At 40.9% G+C, this 13,079-nt stretch overlaps 1 pseudogene; it reads left to right on the forward strand.

Annotated features, from left to right (window-relative positions):
• The first annotated feature begins 6,876 nt into the window (after positions 1-6,876).
• On the forward strand, positions 6,877-7,582 carry LOC106697348 (annotated as a pseudogene).
• The last annotated feature ends 5,497 nt before the right edge of the window (positions 7,583-13,079 follow it).

Genomic DNA, 13,079 nt, shown 5'->3' on the forward strand with positions numbered 1-13,079 from the left:
GACAACCATTATTACCATCAGCTTTGGTGTGTGCTTCAGGGGAAGAAGTGTGAGGTGTTCTGTGACCCACCTGGAGGCAGGGAAGGCCTCAAGAATGAAGTTCCTTTAAGTCTAGATCTGAAAGATGCACAGGAGTTAGCTTGATATTGATGGTGGGATGGGGTATATGATAGAGAGAATATTCCAAGCAGAGTATTCTAAATATGTGTGAAGGCCCAGAAGGGAAAGAAAATGTGGCATCTTCCAGACAGTGAAGAGTTTAAAGAGTTTAAAGAATGGAGTCAAGAAAGCAATCGCTAGCAAGATTAGTAGACACCAGATTCTGAGGACAGAGGGGCAGGCTTTGAAAGTTTTTAAGTAAGAAGTGGGTGGTAGGAGGGGTGACATAGTTGGATTTAGGTAGCAAAAGGACAGTAAAGCTGTAGAGAGAGCTAGAATTATATAGGGTGGGATGGGGGCCAATCTGAAGGTCTTTGGAACTCAAACCTAAGACTATTTGATCTGATAATTGTAGCCTCATCACTTTCTATCTGCTCTTTCTTGGGAAGCTTTAAAGGAGATGAAGACATCAGCAGATTTGTGTATTGGAAAGATTAGCCTAGAGCTGCATGGAGGAGTCAATGATGATTCATTCATCCCTTTTTTATTCATTCAATAAGTATTTGTGGAGTCCCTATATATTATGCACTAGGTACTATGTGGTAGTTTTAGGCCTAGAGATAGAAAGGATGGTATGTCATTAGCAGAGCTGCAAAGACACTTTTATTTTTTTTAATATATTTTATTGATTTTTTTTGCAAGAGAGGAAGAGAGAGGGATAGTTAGAAACATTGATGTGAGAGAAACATCGAACAGCTGCCTCCTGCACACCCCCTACTGGGGATGTGCCCGCAACCAAGGTACATGCCCTTGACCGGAATCGAACCTGGGACCTTTCAATCTGCAGGCTGACACTCTATCCACTGAGCCAAACCGGTTAGGGCTGCAAAGACACTTTTAAAGTCCCATGTCTAATATCCCTTTAAGAACAAATTTGAAAGCTCTCATCCAAAAAGCTTTCTTTCCCTATCTCTGCCCTTCCAACACTACTTAAAACTTTCCTTAATATAGCCACTTAGTCTGTTCTATGAAATCACACAGCCCTGCTGCTATTACTTCAGAACCATTCACTAATTGCTGCACACGTGTCTTATCTCAACTGTTCCTCAGGCCTTTTACCTGCATTGTGTTTAAGTTCTGGAGTGCCCAATGCGGTGCTGGACACACAACAAATGCTTAGCTAAGAGGGCTGAGTGACTGGATGAATGAATGAATGAATGAATGAAGAGTGAATGAGCAACTCAATGAATAAATGAATTAATGGACAGGATTATATGAGGACAATCTTTAAATGTTTGCTGCTATGTTATATTTTATCATGTTGGGTTCCATTCTCCTATCATTCCTTGAAGACACTAGTTACATACTTTTTAACTTACAATTTTAAAAAAATCAGCCCTGTACATACCATATCACCCTCCAGTCATTACAAATTCTTTCTTTTTATAACATGCATTAAAGGCCTGATGACTTGGATTATAAACATCATGGTAGTCAGTATTGCAAAGCAATTCAAGAGAGAAATAGATTTGTATGTTTGATATTTTTAAAATGCCTCCTAAATGTAAAACATGCTTTGTATCTGCTGATAAACACCTATTTCCACAGGGAAAAGGGAACATGCATTAAATGATTCAGATGGGTCAATAAATGTGCTAGTTGTATTTGCATTCTTTCATTTTTAAGTTTGACAGCAAAGCAGTAGAATACATGCAGGAATTTTTTACTGCTCAGATTTTTACTTGTCTAGTGGATGTAACTTGATTGAGCAGGGAACATGTTTTGCCTCATGTGGACTTTAATTGGCCTTTACCCAATTGTAATAGGGAACTAGCACCTCACCTTTAAAAGGCTGGTATCTCTGGGGGGAGCAGTGTTCAGTAGCTTTGTTTCAGCAGCTGGTTTAACTCACCTGCCTTATGCTCTCTTGTTAACTGTTTGTACGTAGCAGCCATGTTGCTGTTTAAGGTCTAAGCTTGTTGCTTTCCATCTGGTTCTATGCTTTGTTATAACTTGGTGACTCGGGTTTGTTTCTATTCTGTTTTAATCCCCTCAATTCGTGATTCTTTGCTTAATAAATTACCACAAATTTGGTGGCTTAAAACAACAGCAATTTTTTCTCACAGTTCTGGAAACCAGAAGTCCAAATTCAAGGTGTAGGCAGAATTGGTTCCTCCTGCAGGCTCTGAGGGAGAACCTGTTTCCTACTTCTCTCCCAGCTTTTGGGGCTGTCAGGAACCCTTGGTGTTCCTTGGCTTGTAGTGGCATCACTCCAATCTCTGCCTCTGTCTTCTCATGGCCTTCTCCTCTGTATGTCTCTTCCTCTTCTGTCTCTTATAGAAAGATGTGCCATTGGGCTTCCAGCCCATCCAGTTCACCCAGGATGATCTCACCTCCAGATCCTTAACTCAATTACATCTGCAAAACCCCTTTTCCAAATAAGTCACATTTACAGGTTCCGGGTTGGCATATCTTTTGGGGTGGGCACCATTCCACTCACTACAATACTTAAAGCTGTTCTTTGTTTTTTTAATACTGAAAATCTCACAAGAAAAAATAAAATAATTATTATTACAAGTCTGAGATTCTCTAGCTCCTAACCCCGTTTTCCCATCCAGTAACACAATTGTTTTATAATAAAACTTTCATTAAAAATAAATAACACATATAAATGAATAAATAACCCAAGCTTTCTTAGAATTTTAACCAGTTGTATAAATGAGTTAATACCTGTAAAGCAGTCAACATGATACCTGACACATGGAGTGCATCACACAAGTTAGATGTACCGTGTCTGAGGTACAGAAGAGATGCTGTTTCTCATGAGCTCCGCAGTACAGCGCACAAGGATGAAAATAGGAGAAAAGGAAATCAGATAGATTGTGTTTTAGAGAGAAATGCAAAAAGTAAGCCCTGAACCATGCAGTATCTAGGTGAAAAGTTATCAGTGCTTGATTGTTTATAAAGATGTACACTTTTCTACTTCTCTAAATTTTCCAGGCATAACATACTCTCATTTTATAGTAGAAAGAAAATAACTATTGAAAAGGCACTCTATTAAAAAAGGGAACATTCTTTGTAGGCCAAACACTCTGATAGGAACTCACTGTTTCAGCTGGGAACTAACAGAGGTCAAAGAAATAATGGGCAAAACATGTAGAAACATCAAGATAAATAATAATAGTAATAAAAAGTCCATGGCATTTTAGAAGGGTGACTATGTCTGTTATGTTAAGAGCTTTCATTAGGAAAAGAAGAATATTAAATGGAATGATAAAGGAGAGGAGCGGCTAAATGAATACTTTGAATGAGTATTTATTGGAGAAGACAATAGGGACACTCCTATTCCAAGGACACATTTTATGGTGAACCAGAGAGTGGCCTTGACAGAGATTCTTGGGTCTCTGAGGAGAAAGGGATGGCACAACTTGAGGGACCCTGTGCAATAAATCACCAGGACCAGATGGTATTTATCCATGGGTTCTGAAGGAGATAAAGTGGGAAATCATGAGTTCAGTGACAAGGATGTATCATAGATGCTTAAAAACAGCCAATATCCCTGAAGATTGTGAAGTCATTAATATGGTGTCACATATGTATGGGGGGTGGTGTATGTGGCTGCACACGTATGCATGTGTACAAGCTCCTTGCATGCTCTGGGTCTTTGGGGAGCAATGGAGGGAGATTTTTTTTTTTTCAAGAACCAAGGAAGATTTCTTGATGAAACAAAGGACAGAGGATATTTAGGTAGGAGAACAATTTTGAAAAGATACAAGACTAAATTTTAGAGATGTTTAATAACATTTAAGCAGTTATTTTCCAGGTACTCTGAGATGCTGGGGATATGGAGATAAATAAGCATGCCCTCTTGCTAATGGGAAGGATTATAGCCTAATAATTTCAGTTATTTTAATGGTCTTGCTATTGGCTTTGGATGACAATTGGCAATGTAGTATCTTCAAACACTACTAGAGGATACAAGAAACTCCTGGTAATTTTTTTCATGCAATTTACAATATCTAAGATCTGGAAATAGCCCAAGTGCCCATCAGTAGATGAGTGGGTATAAAACTATGGTACATTTACACCATGAAATAATATGCAGCAGTAAAAAAAGAAGGATCTCTTACCCTTTGAGACAGCATGGAGGGACCTGGAGAGTATTATGCTAAGTGAAATAAGCCAGTTAGAGAAAGACAAGTATCACAAGATCTCATTCATATGAGGAATCTAAAGAACAAAATAAACTGATGAACAAAATAGATCCAGAGACATAAAAGTATGGAACAGACTGATCAATCTCAGAGGGAAGGTGGGGGTGGAAGGGTGGGTGAAAAGAGATTAACCAAAGAACTTGAATACATATATGCATAACCCAAGGATACAGACAATAGTTTGGTGAAGGCCTGGGGAGATGGGAGCAGGGAAGGGCTGGAAAGGGTCAATGGGGGGGGGGGAGGGTACATCTGTATTACTTTCAACAATAAAGATAATATTTTTTAAAAAATTATGTAGTTTCAGGTTGTTTGGAAAAAGGTGGGGGCCTGGAAAGCAGGATAGAGTTTCACCTCCATCTCATAGGATCCAATTTCTATATCCTAAGAACCATCTAGTAATAATAATAACCAAGAAGCAAACATTTATTAAGTGCTTACTATGTGTCAAGATCTTGCTCAGTTCTTTACTTAAATCATCTAATTTAATTCTCATCACAGTTCAGTGGTAGATCTAGAATTTTAATCTCTTTAAAAATATACTTTTTTATTGATTTCAGAGAGAAAGGGAGAGGGAGAGAGAGGTAGCAACATTAATAATGAGAGAGAATAATTGATTGGTTGCCTCTTGCACTCCCCACACTGGGGGTCAAGCCCACAACCCAGGCATGTGCCCTGACCAGGAATCAAACTATGACCTCCTGATTCCTAGATTGATGTTCAACCACTTAACCACACCAGTAGGGCTAGAATTTTAATCTCTGTAGTCCAATTCCAAAGTCATACTTTTAGCCATTACTCTATACTAACTGTATATATGTTTTATTTATAAAAGAAAATAAAAAGCTTCATAAAACTTCTGCCCTTGTTACATGTGATTCTCTTCTGTTTCATAAAAAGCATGATTATCCCATATCCACAAATTGATTCCCCAAGTGGGTCAGAGACTATAGTTTCTTTAAAGAAATAAGAGTGAATCCTATATAATAAAAGCCTAATATGCTAAGTGTCTGACTTTTCATTTGACCATTCAACCAGTCGCTATGACATGCACTGACCACCAGGGGGAAGACACTCCGACTGGTAGATTAGCTTTCTACTTGGGTCCAGCAGATCGGGACTGGGAAAGATGGGCTGGACATGCCCTGGAGCCCTCCCATGGTCCCTTCCCAGCCCTGGTCGTGCACCAGTGGGGTCCCTTGGCCTGGCCTGTGCCCTCTGGCAATCAGGAACCCCTCGGGGGGATGTCAGAGAGCAGGCTTCATCCCGATCATCACAGGCCAGGCCGAGGGACCCCACCGATGCACGAATCTGTGCACCGGGCCTCTAGTAAGTAAATAACCACATATTTTTGATATTGAGGAATTCTAAAGCTAAATGAAAGCTCTGGTGTTAAAATCTCAGTACACTAATAAAGGTAAATCAGACCACTATTAAATTGTCTTGGACCATTTCAAGATGCTTTTTACGTGGGGACATGTATATGTCCCCCACTCACTCTCTCATGTTTCTCCCTATGTACAATGTTGAATCAAGTCCTCTGGCTGTTTTCATTGGGAAAGAGCCCTAATAATTAAAAAGTTATTCCTTCTGTTGATCTGAAATCTGACCACCTGAAACATCTACCTACTGAATCTAGGGGACACACAGAACATTCAGGTAATTCTTCTACCCAACATCCATCAAATATTTGAAATGCAGTTGTGTTCCTCCTGGATGCTTCCCTCTTCAGAATAAACATTTCCAGATCTGTCAGCTATGTGTGAATAAAGACAGAAAATCCAACCCAAACTGGCCTAAGCAAAAAGATGCTTCATCAGCTCTCACAGTAGAAAAAGCCAAGAATTGTTCTAGCTTCTGGCACAGTTTAATATGGAACCAAATAATGTCATCAGAACAGACTTTCCATCTCTCTTAGCATCGCCTCTTCCGTGTTGGTTTCCAGTGCCCCTAATAATACAGTGTAGGCAACCCAGACCTTACATTTCCTTGTGAATAAAGTACAGCAGAAAAAATGAGTTTCTTTCCCAGAAGTTTCAGGGAAAATTCTCTTCCATCTCATTGCCTCTGATTGGGCCACGTGCTCATTCTTCAGCTATCACTGAGGCCAGTGGCATTGATTAGCCAAGCTTAAGCCACATGCCTGCATCTGGAGATGTACGGACTGAGAGAGTAGAAGGATGGTCTTCAACAGGGAGATTGTTAAATATAGGCTGGGTAACAAAAATGTCTATTAGCTTTGGCCAGTGTGACTCAGTTGGTAGAACATAATCCCATGCACCAAAAGGTCACTGGTTCGATTCCTGGTCAGGGCACATGCCCGAGTTGCAAGCTTCATCCCCAATAGGGGGCGTGCAGGAGGCAGCCAATCATCTATATTTCTTTCTCTCTCCCTTCCTCTCTCTCTAAAATCAATAAAAACATATATTTTTAAAAGTGTCTATTAGATACTGCTCTCATTTCTTAGTTCTAAACCACTTCATCAAAGTGGCCTACAAGACACCAAAATAAAAAAGATCACTCACTCTTTTCCTCCCTGGCTGCTTGAACATCAACCTTCATCATGAATGACATGGTAACTATCCAGACCAGGAAGTTCATGACCAACAGGCTACTTCAGCGGAAGCAAATGGTCATTGATGTCCTTCACCCTGGGAAGGCAACAGTACCCAAGACAGAAATTTGGGGAAAAACTAGCCAAAATGTATAAGACCACACCTGATGTCACCTTTGTGTTTGGATTCAGAACCCACTGTGGTGGTGGCAAGACCACTGCCTTTGGCATGATTTATGATTCCTTGGATTATGCAAAGAAGAATGAACCCAAAAATAGATTTGCAAGACATGGCCTATATGAGAAGAAGAAGACCTCAAGAAAACAGAGGAAGGAACACAAGAACAGAATGAAGAAAGTCAGGGGGACTGCAAAGGCCAGTGTTGGTGCTGGCCAAAAAGTGAGCTGGAGATTGAACAACAGAAGGAGTAAAGATTCTTCAGTGACTTTATCTGTGGTGATTGTGCAGATTTTTCATGAGAGGATTAATAAACTAAATTTTTATGTGGGGGGAAAAAAGATCAATCACTCTGCCTCGGATGGGGCTGGGCCAGAATGCCACAGTGATGTCCACCCTTACACCAAGGGGATGCCTCAGTGGAATAGTAACTCCTGCTTATTCCTCAAGTGGCACCTCCGCTGTGTAACTTTTCCTGTATCCTTCAGGCTGAATAAGTCACTCCCTTCACAGAGTTCTTATTGGCACTTACACTAAATTGCCATTAGTTGTGTTGCAGGCTTATGTTCCTCCTGACTGTGAGTTCCTTGAAGATAGGGTTGGGTTTTTTTAAATATACGTTTCTATATCCTTTGCACCTGGAACAATACCTGATAAAGGAGGCATACAATGCCTGTTATTTGAGTGAATTATCCTGAGATGGTGGAAGAGGACACCCCATAGCAATTCTGTGAGCAGGAGATCACCTGCATCTTGCTCAGTCTTTCTGGGCTTCAGTATCCACATCCATAAGATCACTGAGGAAAAAAATGTTTCCAACTCCCTGACACACTGGGGCACAAGTGATAATAAAGCAAAGCTGAGCAGTAAGCATAGACAGTCCTGGAAGGCTGGGCATTATCGGACATACAGACTAAAAACTGCAGACAGTGATTACAGAGTTAGACAGTTAACTTAAAAAGAAAGTCACAAATGTCAGAGAATACAGTCAATGAGAACTCAGTTGCTCACAGAATTGGTAGGTACTGAGCTAAGGACTAATTCTGTTGACTCTGTTTCTTTTTAAACTGTCAGTGGTACCAAGAAAGGGCAGAAGGGTAGGAATAAGTCTGCAGAAAACTGGCCTTGACTATGGCCAATCCAAGATCTGATTTCCTACTCTCAGTTGAGGTGGGAAGAAGAGACTCAACAATAGGTATTTACTAAGCACCCTGTGCCAGGTACTAGAGTTACAATGATGAATGACAAATACAGTCCCTCATCACTAGCCTCACATACTATTGGCCAGAGCTGCAAGAATTACTTTCTCCTATCTCACATATGTAAGACTGAGGCACTACCTACAAAATGCCTTAAACTCTCAGATAAACATTATATAAACGGAAATACACTTAACTAAGAAAATAGTTGTGTGTATTAACCTTTCAAAGAACCAATGTTATCTTAGCAAGATGAGGATGCTATCAATGTGATTCTTTGTCTCAAATAGGAGTCAAGCCAGAGAAGCAAACGTGAGAACAGAAGCTATCTTTAAACCAAGACCCATGCCCAGGACAATGCTACTATATGCCCACTGCTCACCCGCCTGTAGGAATACAATCAGAACCATGCCCCTTGCCACCCTTCCTGTGCCACCCAGCACAGGCAATGCGTGTTGTCACGGGGATGCGGGGTAGCAACGAATGATGCTGATGCTTTCCTTTCTGCCTCTTGAAGATCATCATTATTTCTTCAATGACAATTTGTAAGCTCAACCTAATTACAGCCAAATTGATTAAGAGATGCATAATCTAAGGATTAGCATTTGGGCAAATGCTGCTTAATTTGGGCACCAAGGACTCAGGAGGAAACAGCTGTGTGGTTCAGGAAGCTGTTTGGAATAAAAGAGTGATTTTGATTTTTTTCCAGTAAAACGCAGCCTTAGTAAACTATTTAGCATCATCACTTTCTTATTTGAACTCTCAAGTTTGAAACTTTCTGGGATCAAATAATCCAAAGACGTGGTTCCTGGTATCTGTGATGAAGGCGGCAGCATTGTAGATGGCAGAGATCGTCTTGGGCTCCACCCCTTTCTGCCTGAATTCTCTTAATCTCAGGTAGCTTAGCCACAAAATAGGGATGATCGGCAATACCTTCCAGGGTTGTTGGGAGGAATAGATGGGTAACCACACCTAAATATCTAGCATGTTACTTGGGAATGAAGGGGTTTTAAAACAATGTTTGTTCCTTTCCTCCTTCCCTTGTCTTCTAGAACCTTTTATAAACTTTTTAAAGCTGTGGGAGTTGTGGGGTTTTGTGTGTGTGTGTTTTTTTTTCTACTAACCTGTTTAAGGTAAGTACATGAATGAAGTATTCAATTTAGAAAAGGATATTTTTTCTTCCATTATGTTTCATAACATATAAGTACTTTACCAAAGAGCCTAAGAATGATGATGAGAGAAAACACAAAAAAAGCAAGGTGAATAGTTGTGTAAGTTTTCCATGTAGGTTAAAAAATCATTCTTTTAGGCAGGCTGGCGTGGCTCAGTGATTGAGCTTCGACCTCTGAACCAGGAGGTCATGGATTCAATTTCCAGTCAGGGCACACGCCCAGGTTCCCAGCTCGATCCCCAGTAGGGGGCGTGCAAGAGGCAGCCAATCAATAATTCTCTCTCATCATTGATGTTTCTGTCTCTCACCCCCTCTCCCTTCCTCTCTGAAATCAATAAAAATATTTTTAAAGTAATTGTTTTATAGTAAGTCAATAAGGGAGCAAGGAGGAAGATGGGGCAGACAAAAATGCGGGGTATCTGGTAAGAAGAGCCACTTAATTGGCATATTTCATGCATTAATTCATTCAGCAGGCTCTTGGTACTTCTATGGCATCTCAGCTCTGCTCCTTAGTGGCTTGGGCAAGTTGCTTGACCTTTCTGTGCCTTAGTTTCAACATCTATAAAATTAGAAAGATAATAGCACTTACCTCATAGGGCGGTTAGAATTAGATGAGTTAATACAGTGGGGCCTTGACTTATGAGTGTCCCGACTAACGAGTTTTTCGAGATACGAGCCGTCTCTCGGCCGATTTTTTGCTTTGAGTTGCGAGCTAAAATTCGGGTTACGAGCCAGCTTCAGATACCCCCACCGCTAGTTGTGCAGCGAACATCACAGTGACACCACACATCAGCCCAGCATCATGTGTCTCACTCGTTCACTTTTGATTTGACATACGAGTAATTTGAGTTACGAGCTCCGTCCCGGAACGAATTAAACTCGTAAGTCAAGGCCCCCCCGTACATACAAAATTCTTAGAACAGTGCCTGGCACATGGTATTTAATAAATGTCATGTCAGCTGTTGTATATCATAGAGATACCAGACAGACGTGAGCCAAGGTGTTTTCCGAGGTCCACGTCCTCGTGACGCCCAAGAATGAGCTCCGTGGACCAGAAGATTTAAGCAAAAGTGTGGAAAACGTATTACAAGCAGATTCAGACTCCCCTTACGGGGAATGGGGTTCAATAACGGGCTGCCCCTCTCAAGCCTTGTAGCCCAAGGGTATATATTTGCTACAAGCCTGCTCTGTGTCTACCTGTGTCGTCACCTGATTGATTCCCTCAGTTGTTCTTGCCCAGCAAGGGACCTGAACTTTCCCTGTTTCTATGAGTTCCTTCTCTGTCCCTGTGCTGAACTTTCTGTTTCTATGCGTTCCTACACCTTGTGACTGCAGGCCCTCCCTTGTTTTCCCATGCCTCCCGCTTTGAGTCCAGAAACATTTTGTTATTTCTGCTTGGTTGGTCCCATGGTTAGGCTGCTCACACTGTCATGTCTGCTCCTGCCTATGTTCCACCTGCCTTTGTTTTCCCCCGGACCCCTGCTCTATCTGCCTGCCTTTCAAGGTAACCCTCTCAATAGTGAGACTAAGAGTGACAATAATAGGAGCTCCAGTGGCGCAATCGATTAGCGCGCGGAATTTATAAGAGTAACAATAATAATATTTAAAAGCCCTTAACATCAAGGGTGGCACATAGTAGATGGTCAATAAATGCTACCTATTACTACTTAGATAATAAAAGTAAATATGGTTTAAAAGGTATTCTCTTTCATCAAGTTTATTCCATGTCGGAGCTGCCTCCATGTCAAGCAGAAATATAAGAATATCCACTCTGACTTTATTTTTACAGATTATCAAATGGGAAGATAACAAATCATTGCCCTCTTTTACTGAATCTCTTTTGGAGCCCCTGTGAGTTGGATAAATGCTCTGATATCAGGCCACGAGGCAGGATTTCCAAGGACAGCAATTCCTCAGTCCCTCTGTGCTCTTACCTCCACCTACTGTCATAAAACACCGAGTCCACACCTAATGCCTCCAGGATGGGGTGGGGAGGTGGGATTGTCTTCCTGTTTCTCACAACTCCAATCCTCTCAGTCACTTTCCTACTTTCCAGTTCTTACCACTCCTTTCAGTGCCCACAAAGATGCAGCAAAGCAAACAACTTGTAAAGCCGCACCCCACCCGCCCTCTCTCCAGCTCACTAACTGCTTTGCCTTCTCTCTGCACCTGATCTATCCTAGGCCGCAGGACACACTCGGTCATGTTCACTGATGGAACTAAGGACTTGAATCTGCAAAACAGTATGTGTACCAAGAAAACTGTATGCTATTCAGACGTGGGCTCACCGCACATATTTACTCTTTAGTCATTTCTGCTGTAGCTTTAATTAGGGAAGAATACATGTCTCTTAAACAACTTTAAAATATGACAGCAGAAATAGTTCAAGGTTACCATGTAAATAAATACAAAAGGAGCAAATCTCATGGCATTGACCATGTAAACGGAATAGAATTGTCTGGATACTTAGAATAGCATTGAGCATGGAGGCTTGATTCCAAGCGGACTTGTGCACTATGCCATTAGCAACTCACTCAACAATCAGGGTGCTTGCACTCCTGGGTGCCGTGAGGAAAATGAAACATAAGTTAAAGCTGTTCTTTGCCTTCAAAGGGCTTATAGTTATAGTTGTAGAAGGAAAAGATACCTGCGATACAGAATATTTCATTGCTGAACAGGTGGTTCTGAGAAAGCACTTCTGTAATTCTGAGAAATGAATGATTCATTTGAGCTAGATTTTAAAAGCACATAATAAAAAGTTGAAGTTCTCAAACTACAAAAATACTGTAAAATTCACTTTAACCACATTAATAACTTTCCCCCAAATTTATAATTGCATATATATTTCACACAGTCTGCAGAATAATTTAGCTATGCTATACTATATCCTATATTCTTATGAATACTATTAAAAAATACATATTCACATGAGCTACAAAGCTGTAACTCAACATTTCAACAGCCATGGCTTTTAAAAAATTATGGAATTTTAGAGCGGATTCTAATCATTTCTGAACCCAAATAGAGCCAAAGTCTTCTATTTCCTTTTCCAGAAAATTAAGAAACACCTAAAACATTAAAAATATGATTAATAATTTCGTTCTTTAGATTATTCACCTTGTCTGCATTACTCACCTTTCTTTCTTCCTAATGGGGAGCTGCCTGACCTCTGGCCTTTGCATGTGAAGCACTTAGAAGAGCTCTTGGCACGTAGTAAGTATTCAACAGCTATTACTGCTATCGCTGCTGCTCTTACTAATACCACTCCTGCTGTGGCGTCTGCTACTCCTATTGCTGTCACTACTATTATTACTGTTACAATTAGTGCCACTGACATTTACCCTCTTCTCCTTCCTCCCCACTCCCATTCAAAACAAATTGTTCATGACACTCTTTTACTAGCTATGTGATCTTGGACACGTTATTAAGCTTTCTCAAACTCATTTCCTCACTTGTAAAATAGAAATAATGGCGTCACCGTAACCGGTTTGTCTCAGTGGATAGAGGGTCGGCCTGTGGACTGAAGAGTCCCAGGTTCGATTCCAGTCAAGGGCATGTGCCTTGGTTGTGGGCGCATCTCCACGTGTGCAGGAGGCAGCTGATCGATGTTTCTCTCTCATCGATGTTTCTAACTCTCTATCTCTCTCCCTTCCTCTCTGTAAAA

The sequence above is a fragment of the Myotis lucifugus genome, unplaced genomic scaffold (assembly GCF_000147115.1).
Source record: "Myotis lucifugus unplaced genomic scaffold, Myoluc2.0 scaffold_63, whole genome shotgun sequence".
NCBI classification, from domain to species: domain Eukaryota; kingdom Metazoa; phylum Chordata; class Mammalia; order Chiroptera; family Vespertilionidae; genus Myotis; species Myotis lucifugus.